This window comes from Anabrus simplex, chromosome 1, assembly GCF_040414725.1.
Source record: "Anabrus simplex isolate iqAnaSimp1 chromosome 1, ASM4041472v1, whole genome shotgun sequence".
In the NCBI taxonomy this organism is placed as follows: Eukaryota; Metazoa; Arthropoda; class Insecta; order Orthoptera; family Tettigoniidae; genus Anabrus; species Anabrus simplex.
Genome location: NC_090265.1, coordinates 406,958,359 through 406,972,346, shown reverse-complemented (window position 1 = coordinate 406,972,346; position 13,988 = coordinate 406,958,359). Strand labels below are relative to the sequence as shown.

The following is a 13,988-nucleotide window of genomic DNA, read 5'->3' as shown; positions in this document are numbered from 1 at the left end:
ATAGAATCGCCTATCATGATACAATTTACAGGTTTTATATTCTCCACAGATGAATGAATGCCTACATGTCACATATACACTTCCTGTAACTTCTCTTGTAGCTCGGCAATCATGAGATTTGCTTCATTTAATTCCTGCTGAAGTTCGTAATTTTTTGCTTTGTCGCTAGTTACATTCCCATTCATGAAACTCTTGCTACATGCTGTCATTTCCTTATCACTGTCCAGAGCCTGTAACTTACCACACTTGAAATGAAACCACATTCCACACGTATCACACTTAGCACCAGATCTTAAGTTCCTCTTTCATCCCATACACTTTACATTTACGTTCACCACCTCTTCTGAAGCTGGTTGAACAGGGCCTGGTTTTAACTCCAAGCCTCCTATAACAAGTAATGTGGTAATGAGTGCCAACTATATAACACTTCCCGGGTAACCGCATGCTGCAGGTCCTCATTCCAGGATGCACTCCACAGCTCCCTGCCTGCTTGTCCATGTCCCAATTGCTGCTCGCCAAGCTGATAAGGAAATACCCATCACTGCACAAACACATTTGCTCCCTTCAACAGTCAACTAGAACTGGTAGCAGGTAGGGACCCTCTTCGTAAGCAGCCCTCCCCAGGGAGTAGCGCGCCAGCCTATGAGAGTCCCAGAGCACACTGACCTAGTGTGTATCATCTAGTAAGAGTCCTAGCTCAGGGTTAAGAGTGAAGACCTCAATGGAATCTAGAGCAGAGAAAATGGACTTCGGAACGGTGGAGATTGTGGAAGAGGCAGCCCAGTACTCGAGGAAAGGTATGAGTACACTATTCATCAGCAGCATTTGTTTCCCATGTTAGGGGCAGCCTGAATAATTGTTGGCAGTAACTCTGAAATGTTTTAGGGAGTTGCAACCCTGTCGTAACATAGCCTGAAAATGGTGAGGGTAAATATCAGCCTCTGAAAAGGTTAGAGCTTACCCTGCAGGGGATGCACATTTCTTATGCCAAGGGAGGGGTGATAAATGAGTGACCAGTAAGAAATATTATGAAGGTGGGAATAATTATTGTTTAACCCTGACAGGAAAGTCAGAAGAGTTCATTATGGTGAAAGAAAATGTTGCAATGATGGGACTGAGTGAGGTCAAGTGGAAGAGAAAACAAGTGAATCAGAGTATGATTGAGGACAGAAGAAGGAGTGAAAGACTTCATTCAAGTGTATGCACCCCAGACTGGAAACAGTGAGGAAAATACAGAGGAATTCTTGGAAACACTCGAGGAAGTAATCACCGATGTGGAAGAGATAGTCATGGAAGACCTCAGTGTGCAGGTGGGAAATGACAGAATTGAAAAAGAAGAAGGGATTGGTCCTGTAGGATATGGAAGAAGAAACAGCAATGGAAATGAGTTGATTGATTTTTATGAGAGAAAACGGAATGATTGTTGGTAACATTTGGTTTAGACAAAAGAATAATTGAAAGATCACTAGATATGGGTGGGGTGAAAGAATTTGTGGCAGAACTTTGGTGAGAGTGAAGGAAAAGGGAACTCCTTGGTGGAATGGAAAGGTGAAGGGGGTTGTTAAACAAGAGAAGAAAACCTGGCAAGAATGGAATAGAGATAGGAAGGAAGGAAGGAAGGAAATAAGATTAAGTATCAGGAAATTACACAAGAACCTCGTTTATCCGGCCCTCATTAATCCGGATCTCCGGTTTATCTGTATCGAAAATAATAAAAATTTATATTTACTTGTACAGTATTTCTTTTATGGGGTCGACTCTTCTTGAATGTCTTTTCCACCAAGGATAGTTAAGGACAGAAATTGGAAGTAATTCGGCCATGGTCTATCAAAGGTATCGTCCCGACATTCGCCAGGAATTGAGAATAGGAAACCGTGGAAAACCATTCCCAGGACGGCCGAGGTGGGATTCGAACCCACACTCTTTTGAATGCAATGCACTGCAAATGTGCCTCGGCACGCAGAACTATGCCGCTCAGTAAACATTGTTTAATCACTTCATCAATGACATTTTTAATGACGGTCCTGCTGACATGGAGTTTGTGACACTCATCTGCTACTGCAGACTTTGTTATCTTGGGTTCACATCGTTGCTCAATAATGACCCACGGTGTGATTGCTTAAGACGAAAGAGGAAGGGAATAAGTCATCATATCCAGTAGTCTGTGAGAGACCACATCAGTAGCTGAAGGTTAACACCACGTTGTACAGTTGGAGTATTTTCCTGTGCAATATTGTATTGTTTGAGTGAGGGTGAAATGGCTTCAAAATGGAATAAAGTGGTTGTTTCCATGGACAAAAAGTTAAAAGCATTAAACCGGCTGGACAAAGGAGAACTTTTCAAAAATATTGCTGTAGACCAGGCCTTTCCAACTCGAGCACTTAGTGCTGGGCGCACCAGCGTTGCACTCAGCAGCACCATTCCCCTCCTTCCCCAACTACTCCACGCCATACGTTGCATTTTACATCAAGAACAGTTATGTGCAAAAATCTTTCACAACTTTAAATCTGTTATGGATACTGTGTCAAAATGTGTAAATTTCTGTAGAAAGCAAGGTTTGAACCATCGGCTGTTCAAATGATTTTTAAAATATCTCAAGGCAGAATGTAGCGACATTCCCTGTTGTAATACCAATATAATGTCCAATAACGGACCATTATATTGGTATTATAAATTTACTCATTCAGGACAAATATTTTAGGTTCCCTATGGGAATCAACATCTACATCATTCCCTGTTGTTGTATTGTGCGCTGGTTAAGTTGCGCGAAAGTGCTAGCAACCTTCTTTGCAATAATTGAAGAAATTTCTCTGTTCATAAAGATGAAAGATTCTCCACAACCAACTTTGCGGAATAAACAATGGGTAGCTGACCTCGCTTTCTTGGCGGACATAACGTCTTATTGAAATGATTTAAATATTTCATTGCAAGGGAGAAACACATTGATTAGCACCATGTGTGATAGAATTAAGACTTTCAAAATGCAGAGTTTGTTATGGAAAAGACATCTTGAAGCCGAAAATTTTGACAATGTTACTTCATTAAAATCATTACATTTGTCTACTTACGAAAATCTTGGAGACTATCAGACGTCGTTACAGACTTTGCACGATGAATTCAATGCCCGATTCAAAGAAATGAATGATATGGCACCTCAACTTGAAATATTTATGACCCCAATTTCAGCGCGTCCTGAAAAATCACCATCATATTTCCAAACAGAGCTGATAAAACTACAGTGCAACGCAGTCCGAAAGACAGGTACTACCACTACAACGGTGATTTAATTTCATTTTACAAAGTGTTCATCCACAAGAATTTCCCAGACTTCATGCTTTTGCCTTAAAATTTACGTCAATGTTCGGTACAACTTATGCATACGAACAGATGTTTTAATTCTTAATTTAAATAAATGTAGAATTAGGACTTCTCTGTCTGATACTGTCTTAGAGACTCTACTTAGAATGTCTAATGCCAAATGGATTGTAAATATCAGTAAATTAGTTGCCGCAAAACGATGTCAACAATCGACTTAAACACTAAATGTACATTACGGCAAACGCAATGTATGCACGGAATAAATTGTTTGTTTATGTGTTCACAGAATTGTCATAAATAATATTGTTTTCATAAGCTGCGTGCTGACTTGACGACCTGTGGTTCTGACTCTGCTACTTCCCCTGCTTCCCCCACACGTCTACGGTGCTATAGCACAGCACTGGGGCTGCTGCCGGGGCCGTGAGAGCACCTCAGTAGGAATCGTTTGCTGTAGACTATGGCATAGGGACTTTAACTGTCTCTGATTAGAAGAAAAACCTAAAAGAAATTGAAGACTTTTGCTTTAAAACAATGACAAAAGATAGTTTAGAGAATCTTGCCACAGTAAAGAAAGCTAGAAATGATTCTCTAAATGATACATTATTTATGTGGTTTAATGTAAAATGAGAGCCCAGTGTTCTGATTTCAGGGCTGATTTTTTTCAAGAAAAGGCGCTTAGTTTAAACAGCAAACTAGCAACTAGAATCAATCAATCAATCCATCAATCACTGGACGATGATTTGTTGATGGATTCTGATAGCGACATTAGTATTCCCGAATCTGAGAATGATATTTTGAGTGAGGAGGAGGAAATTGAGGTGGAAGAGGGTGTCGAAAGCGGTAATGTAGGGGGTGGTAGGGGTCAGTCGTGCTGATCACTACTGCTCATCTTATGGTTTTGTAGTGAAAAAGAAGTGGTGGAAGAAATTGTACTCATGGATGCTGGAGGTAGCTTTGGTGAACAGTTTTCACCTATATAATTTACAACAAAATGCAGAATATAAGCCCGAGGTGAATCACAAGACTTTAATTAATTAATGTTATTTGTTTTACGTCCCACTAACTACTCTTTTACGGTTTTCGGAGAAGCCGAGGTGCCGGAATATAGTCCCGCATGAGTTCTTTTACGTGCCAGTAAATCTACTGACACGAGGCTGACGTATTTGATCACCTTCAAATACCACCGGACTGAACCAGGATCGAACCTGCCAAGTTGGGGTCAGAAGGCCAGCGCCTTAACAGTCTAAGCCACTCAGCCCGGCCACAAGACTTTCAGGGACCAAGTTATTATGGGGCTTGTTGGGGACGTTGGGAACAAAAATACCCATAAATGCGGCCGACGGAATAGCTGTGACGAAGTATTTGACTGAACGGGAAGCTACACATCATAGATGCTTGTGAGAACAAAATAACCATGGACTGTGCCTTGTGTTCCGACAGGAAAGAGAAAGGAGGCAGAGAGGAGACATCCTTTTTTTTTTGTAAGACCTGTCCAGTGAACCTCAGACCATACCCAAACAAATGCTTCTGGAAGTACCTCTTTTTTTGTTATTATTTTTTTTTTAAAAGCTGTTTGTTCAGGGCATTGACCCATGTGGATCTTTTGCCCCTACTGGCACCATATTGTATGAACCTGCGTGTAATTGGAATGGCGGTAGTGTGGTATGTTGTGTGTGAGGAAAGGAAGATTAAGGACGTCACAAACACCCAGTCCCCAGGCCAGGGATATTAATCATTACAATTTAAAAATCCTGACCCGGCCGGGAATCAAACCCGGGGCCACCGAGTGACAGGCGGACGCATTGCCCCCTACACCGCGGGGCCGGACTAGAAGTACCATACTTTGAAAAAATATTGCTAATAATGCGGTTAACTTGACTGATAATGAATAAATTTGCCGTTCATATTTTTAATGTAAAAATTCAGCTTTTTACTTATCTGAGTATTTCCTTCCCATACTTGCCTAATGTTAAATTGGACCTGTGTAGGTTGCAAGTGGGAAATCAATTGAATCCCAAAGGGTTAATAATGAAATTAAAAAATCCCTGTGCTCTTAAAAATGTGAATCGATCTGCCTTGCCGGTTTCTTTCATATCCCAAAAGAATGCATGGATGGACAGTGGAACTTTCAAAAACTGGTTCCAAGAAGACTTTGTGCCGAATGTAAAAAGGGTTTTAACGAAACAAGGTTTGTCACTGGTGGCCATTTTGTTCACTGACAATGTGCCGTCACATCCGGGAGTAGAAGAGTTGGTCAGTGGTGATATCTGAGTGAAATTTCTGCCACCTAATGTAACAGCTCTGTTGCAACCAATGGACCAGGGTGTAAACATCAAGCGGTTATACAGGAGGCAACTGCTCAGCAGACTGATTAAAGAAGAGAGGGAATATGGTGTAATTTTGGTATTGAAATCAATAAACGTGAAAGATGTTTATATGATCGTATCTGCATGAGATCAAGTTAGTGAAATGACAATTGAAAAGTCTTGTTAACATCTATGGCCTTCTATCTTTGCATCTACCACCGAGGTTTGTGAAGTTGTGGACCCTTCTCAGTTCCTTGACACATTTGCACACATTCCCTGATGCTCGGACATAGATGAGAACAACGTAAATGACTGGTTGAAAAATGACTGTATTTCATGCTACGGCATAATGACAGATGAAGAAATTATTGCCTCTTGTTCCTCGGCAGGTAATGGCAAGAGTGATGGTGAATTCGAAAATGAAAGTGGCGCTCCATCAGAAGAAACAATGACTCATCGAGAGGCAACGATGCAGCTGGACAAACTGATGGCCTATTTAGAATCCCAGACTGAAACCACACTGTCAGAACTGATGTTACAAGTAGTAAAACGTCTTCGTGGTCGTGCTGCATGCAAACGCTATGCAAATGTAAAACAGAAAAAACTCGCACATTATTTTAGTGCATAAACCAGTCATAAATGTAAGAAGTGTTCTTATATTTTTTTGTACAATTGAAAAAAGTTATTACTGTACAACTTATGTTAATAGATTATATAACATGTACTGTATTTGTTTTAATTTTTTTTCTGGATTATCTGGATTTTTGATAACCCGGATCAGTTCCAGTCCCACTTAATCCGGATAAACAAGGTTCTTGTGGAAAAGTAAATGTAAAAAAAGTGTGTAAATGAGGAAACAAAAAAATGTTGGGAGAGATTCACAGAAGAGTTAGAAAATAATGTAAATGATGGAAAAAGGATGGATTGATAAAATATAAGAGAAAAGGAAACAACTACACAGAACAAGTGAAAGAAGAGAGTTGAAATCTAATAACCCAGAGGAGATAAAGAATAGGTGGAAAGATTACTTTGATAAACTCCTAAATGTGAGAAACAATACAGAAGATAGTGTAGTGGTAAATGAGGATGATCAGATAAACTCCTAAATGTGAGAAACAATACAGAAGATAGTGTAGTGGTAAATGAGGATGATCAGAAACTGAGGTTGGAGAAGAATAAATTGAGATGGTTAGGACATGTTATGAGGATGGAGGAGGGAAGGTTACCAAAACAAGGCTAAGATAGAGGGAAAGATGGCAAGAGAGAGGCCCAGAGCAAGATGGAACGGAACGGAACACAATTACTGAAGAGGAGTGGTGGGGGAAGAGGCAACAGTGGAGAAATACCATCAACACCCCAACCTGGCAGGAACTGGACATGGAGAAATAAATGTTCTTGTGTTTGGTCCTCTGAATGCTTTTCTTTATGTGCAAAACTTTTATTCATCTTTTTTTCAGCCTATAAATTATTGGTTTGTTCTGCATCACATAAAACTTGCAGTTTGAAGTTTATAATATAACTTCTCCTCTCTCCTTTATTTAACTGAAATGACTCTTCATGCCGCATAATCCACCATGATTGGAATAGTGACGAAAACTGAATGCATTAACACAGTGATGCCAAGCAACAATAGCTCTTCTTCTTCTTCTTCTTCTTCTTCTACCATATCCTCATTGGATATTGGCTCTCATCGGGACGATCTGGTTCTTGTTCTCAAGGAGTCAGAAAAAAGTAGGGGTACTGAGTCCATACCATTCTCGTAGATTCTGTAGCCAAGATATTTTCCTTCTTCTCCTTCCTTCAGTTTTACCTCGCAAGATAAGCTGAAGGAGTCTATATTTATCATTTCAAGTGTTGCCAAAGTAGGTATTCGAGTTTCTTCTGTTTGATGTTGTGCATGATCTCTAGCTCTTTGTTCGGATGTTGGAGTACCTCAGTGTTACCTATTCTATCAACTCATGATATTCTGATCAGGCGTAGGCAGCACCACATGTCAAAGGATCAGCTCTTTTTTGTCTGTGTGTGTTCTCTGTTAGGGTCCAACTCTCAGCACCATAAAGCAAGAATACATAACACTGAAGTAAATGGAGATTGAGCTTAATGTTGAAGTCCTTTTTACAGAAGAGTTTACTCATTTTCTTGAATGCGGTCCTTGCCTGTTCATTCTGGGACCTAATTTCAATGGCATTGTTCCAGCTATGATCAAGTAAGCAGCCAAGATAATGCCTATTACTTTGGTCTTTTGGTTGTTTAAACATAGACCTGCTGTAGGACTGTGTTCATCCACACAGTGTAGTAATGTCTGTAGATCTTCAACACTTGTTGCAAGCAGAACAGTATCATCTACATATCGCAAATTATTTATTGTGATCCTGTTAACAATATGCCCTCCTATTTTTCTTCCAGTGCTTCAGAAAATACCTTTCAGAGTAGATATTGAAGAGGAGTGGAGATAGAACACAGCCTTGTCTCACTTCTTGCTTTATTTTAATAGCACAGGTATTGGTGTTAACAAATTTAACTGATGCCATCTGATTCCAATACATATTGGCAATCATTTGGCTGTCTATCATCCAGGCCACTATCCTGTAGGATATGCAGCAATGTTTCATATTTCACATGGTTGAACGTTTTTTGTAATCAATAAAACAAGCATATACATCCCGAGACATGTTTACACATCTTTGTACCAAAAGCTGCATCCCTAGGATATCTGGTGCCAAATTCATTATTATATAAATGATTCACATTCTTGCATGTATTACTGTTAAGAAGATTTTGAGAACATGGTTCATTAGGCTTATGATTCTATAATCTCCATGAGATTTAGCCTTTGTTTTCTTTGGAATAATGATGAAAGTTGATGTCAACCAGTCAGAAGAGATTGCTCCATTGGTGTATGCTAGATTGAATAGTTCTATCAGGATATCCAGTGATTGATCTTCAAGAATTTTTAATATAGTATTTCTCAGGTATACCATTAGGTCCAGGTGCAATTCTGTTTTTGCAGTTCTTGAGTGCTTATTGTACTTTATTGTGTTATTAATGGTCCTTCATCTGTATCGCATACAGAAGGACATGGTCTTCTATTATCATGGAAAAAATCAGTCACATAGAATTTCCAGTAATTCAGTTGTTCATGTTGGACAGTGACCTTCCCTTATTTATTTATTTATTTATTTATTTATTTATTTATTTATTTATTTATTTATTTATCTATCTATTTATTTATTGCATAATACACAAAACCGTGGGAAATAAACAAAGAAAAGAAAAGAAAAATAAGTTCATGATGGACACTTCCCATCAGTCCTTATAAATTGCAGTCCAGGTTGTTAAGCCATTCAACTACATCAGATGTTGCATCGATAAGATCTTGTCTCTTGCCTGGGTAACACCTGATAGGACACTCAAAGGCGATGCGGTAGATTGTTTGACTGTCATTCTCATAGTTGCAGGCAGCTGATGGTTTTCAACCCCATTTATATGCCAAGGCAGTACAGTGTCCATGATTAGTGTGCATCCCTTGATTGTTGAGTCCATTTGCCCTCCTAATATGTAACCCTCCAGCTTCTGTAACCTTTGTATGCATGTTAAAAGGGTCATGCTTAGATTTACATTCTTCTATATCCTTAAACTGTCCGGCTCCATGGCTAAATGGTCAGCATGCTGGCCTTTGGCCACAGGGGTCCCGGGTTCGATTCCCGGCAGGGTCAGGAATTTTAACAATCATTGGTTTATTTCCCTGGCATGGGGGCTGGGTGTATGTGTTGTCTTCATCATCATTTCATCCTTATCACGACGCGCAGGTCGCCTACAGGCATCAAATCAAAAGACCTGCACCTGGCGAGCCGAACCCGGCCTGGGATCTCCCGGCACTAAAAGCCATACGCCATTTCATTTTTTTTTTTTTTTTTTTTTTTTTAACTGGTTATCCAGCTGTTCAGTTTTTGCTCTTCTAATCATCTGGAAGATTTTCGTGTGGATTTTTTTTTTTTTTTTTTTTTTTTTTCCCAGCCTTCTTGTTTTATCAAATCAAGGATTTTGTCAGTCATCCATGTATTTTCTCTAACATGCTTGTTTTTTATTAGATGACTGTTTCCTGTAACCAATACGATTGTTCTGAATAAGTTTCAACTAGTTTTGATGTCCTTCAGTATTTTCTTTCTGGTAGGATAGCTGTTCACAGAGGTCTTTGAGAATTGTTCTCCTAAAGTCTGCATCTTGGAGTTTTGCAATATCAAGTTCAGGGCTGACAAACTTATTCGTGATTAATTTCAGTATAATTTTAGCAACCAAGGGATTATGATCCAGTGAAACATCAGCACCAGGATAAGTTTTCATTGCGTTAATGTAGTTTCTGAACTTCTTTCTAATCAAAATGTAATCAATCTAATTCCTCAAAATCCTTGACTCAGTTTCAGCATTTGATTTTCAGGTGTACAATCTCTGTGCTGGTAATTTATACAAAGTATTTGTCACAACAAATCTCTCCTGTTGACAAAATTGAACAAACCTGTCCCCGCAATCATTTCTCTCACCCAATCCATAATTGCCGATTATGTCTTCTCACATATACCTTTTCCCACTTTTGCATTGAAATATCCCATTAATATGGTTATTTCCAATTATTTTTGTAATTTTTAGGGCTTCATCAATGTCTCCATAAAACCTTTCAGTATCATCATCAGATCTTCCTCTGAACTACTATTCCACCCTCTGCTTAACAAATAATTTACAGAAGTTACAATACTTCTTTACTTCAGTTTTAATACTGAGCTCAATATCTTATATTGTATTGTGTATTTTAGTTGCTTTTAGGAAAAGTCCTGTGTTATAGGAATTTAATTTTAATAGATCACAAGCCACAAATTGGAAGAAATCATCATCAAAGCTCAAGAAATTTCAGTTTATTCATAACCTTGAGCTCAGTATGATGTGTATGGTGACTCCCACTGCACCAACCAGTATGCTTGAAGAATTACAAAATTGACCTTCATGAAAATGAGTCTTTTTAAATGTTAGGTTTAAGACAACTACAAATATTACAAGTATGTTTTAACATTAAAATACTGTCATATTTGGGCAAAAACAATACTCGTGTAGAAGTCTATAGGTTCATTTGCATTTTTGTCTGATGTGATATGATGTAAAAAGCTACCAAAACATAGTTTTATGAAGCTCCATATTAAAATTGAGGCATAGCAGTGTTGTAACTTAGGACTGTAAATTATGTGTGTCACAAGTGAACTATGTAGTGCAAGTGGAAAGTGGGTTTTTTTTTTTTTTTTTAAAGACTTTATTTGTGAAGTACAATATGTTTTATTTATTATGACCTAACCTGTACTGTGTAAGATTGGTGACGTGCATTTGTAAATAGTAGAATTCTGTTCTATATTTCCTGGAAGGATCCAGAAAGTCACATGAATTATGGAACAGGGTGTGTTGCTTTGTGGGTAATGTATTCTAGAAAATATTTCTGACGACATTCGCGATCAGGCGTATTCTAGAATGTTAGTCAAAGTTCGCAATCGAAAGAAAGGTTGTGATTGGTGAGTCTAGGTGGCGATAGGGAACTCGTGTACGCTGATTGGCTGATCCAAGGCCGGAAATTCCTATATATAGAGAGCGAGGCAGTGTTCGAATTAATTCTGTATCCTGAATTCTGTCGGTCTTGGTCTATCTGCCTGTGAGCAGCCTATCTGGTTGATGTCCCCTGGTTTCCGGGATGGCACTCTCCTCTGGTAAGCACTCTTGAATTCCGTTCCTGCCAAAATTTCCGTAATGTTCCGATTTGCTTTTCATACAGGAGTCTGCCCTAACCTCGCCTAGATTCATCAAATTAGTTACTTATGACGCCTTAGTTTTTCAGCTGGGCTTACCTGTTCGTTTCCGAGGCATTCCTATTTCTTGTTTCACTAAAATATGTAGATTGTAGTTCTGTATCACTTGAGGTACGCTAGATTTTGGATAACGTTTCACATCACTGTAAATTTGCATTGTACAACTGCATTGGTAACTAGACGTATAGTTGATTTGAAATTTGAATTTACACTGCTACGAAATAAGCTATGTATATCACTGAACTTACAGCTCGTAACTTGGAATTGTATTTGGAATGTATTTGTAAAATTATTTTGTAAATAATATTTTTCAAATCTAAGGATCACGGCGATTTATTTCGGAATCCGCTATCTAAGCCATGTCCATGCCTTTGGTAGGTTCCCATCTTCCCGGTTTGTTGTTCACTAGTTGGCCCTTACTGATATTTACGTACATGTTTTGTTGGAGATCCGCGTAATGCCAGCTACTATTTTTCCGAGTGTGTAGTGTTTTCTTATATTGTGTATTGTGCTCTTACCTTCCCCTTTTAACTGTGTTTGTGCTTTGTTTGGTGTTACCACTGTAGTAGAGGTAACAATGTGTCAAGTATAGGGTGGAACAGTAGTTTAGAGGAAGATCTAGAAATACATTCTCAAATATTTCTGTTAATATTAGTTATACAGAAAAGGTTTATATAATAAAAATAGTAGACAATTCTGTTAATTTGTATCTTATATTATTTTGTATATGATGTGTTGAAATGGATATATTTACAATTTTAGAATTTTTATTAATTTTCTCAAGTGATATTACTCTCTTTTAAGCTATAAATCCAAGATATTATTTTCAAAATTCCCTCGGTTATATTTTCATCAATAACAAAAAATAGGGACAGTACACAGATAGGAGTAGATAGTGTGTCCTGACTGAGTATATGAATGATGGTGAGATATTGACGGAGAACGCTGGAGTCACCGAATAGCTGTTTTAGAGTTGTCTTTTAATTTTGATTTGGCTGATCAAGATTGCTCTTGGTATGTGTGATTTTTACTCAAATAATTGCACTCTTCTTCCTAACCTTTACCATTTATCTGGAGATGCCACTAATGTGGAATGAACCCAGTTTTATGGTTGGATGTCCTTGCTGATACCGACCCTCTACTGAGTGATGTATTCACTATCGTGTATTTCTATTGTGGTTGATAAGGTATTGCATGTAAATGAAGATGTGGACTCAGATGATCACAAACTCGCAGCCCCTGAGCCAGATGAATCACTAAGCTCAGCCTGACTAGGAATTGAACTCGGGTCACTATGAACTGAAGATCACTATGCTAACCATTCATCCGTGAAGCTAGACACACTAATAATTTCACTGACCCTGTATTTAGATCAGTATGGACATCAGAGAATGATTGATGTTGATAGCTTTGAATTCCTTTGGGAAATGTGGGTTCTACCTCCACTATCGGCAGCTCTGAAAATGGTTTCCTGTGATTTCACATTTTCACACCAGGGCTATACCTTAATTCAGGCCCCATTCATTTCTTTCCCCAATGGTACCTCTTTCATATCCCATCATCACCAAAAACCCAGTAAACCACAAGCAAAGAAAGTAATTTGAATGTCTGAGGAAAAGTACCTATGCTCCTCTCTTATAGTTTTTGGAGATGCTGAAATGCCAGAGATTTTGTTCCACAGACATTCTTTTACATACCAGTATAAGGTCATTGTATTCGAGCACCTTCAAATGCCACTAGACAGACCGAGGTTTAATTCTGGTAACTGGGACCAAGAAAGCTTGTGCTGTACTATCTTGAGTCACTTAGCCCAGTGTAATATAATCAAGGTGGAAGGACAAAAAAAAATAGAACATGGGTCTTAGTAGGCAATTTAGTTATGTTTACTCCTAGGCTTCCTGTTTAGATGTCTTTTATTTTGATGTTTTGCTGATTAAAATAATGAATTTTCCAGGTTCTGGCCAGAAGTACAGCTGACTGTGGTTTGGAGAAAGAGGCTAGTATCCAAGTCCTATTCACATTTGGTGGCAGATCTGCTCCGGTCAGATAGATTGACATGTCCATTTATAATGAATGGCGGCTGCTTTGTCTTAAGAAATTCAGCAAGCAGTTTTGACTGACAAGTCTGATTTTTGTCGACAAGGATCCTTCAAGATTTGACTGACTTGTTGAGAAATGTTATTTATTACTGAATTTTTGAAGTAATTTCATTATAGTCTCTTGTATTGTGTATTTTTGTTGCTTTTAAGGAACGTTATGTATTATATTAATTTAATCTTAAAAGACAGTAATGAAAAGAGCACAGCAGTTTATAGTCTTTTCTAGTCATTAATGTTTCTGTTCCTTCCCTGTTTTCCTGTAATGGTGTCTGTGTGAACTGCATTGTTTGAAAAGCAGTGACTGCCGTTACCAAGTGAAACATAATAATTCTGTATGTATTTGCTATAGGCACTGATAGTGATTTTTCCCTCTCCCCTTTCAGAACAACCATTGCTGCCCATTTTCAACACTGTTTTATGAA

General features: G+C 38.4%; 1 protein-coding gene across 1 annotated transcript in view; it reads left to right on the top strand.

The window, feature by feature from the left end:
• Positions 1–13,777, top strand: part of Pex19 (peroxin 19) — a 95,327-nt gene extending 81,550 nt beyond the window's left edge. The window contains exon 7 of the mRNA XM_067135059.2: positions 13,422–13,777. The gene's annotated coding sequence lies outside the window, so the exon portion shown is untranslated. The remainder of the gene's footprint in view (positions 1–13,421) is intronic.
• Positions 13,778–13,988: the final 211 nt, after the last annotated feature.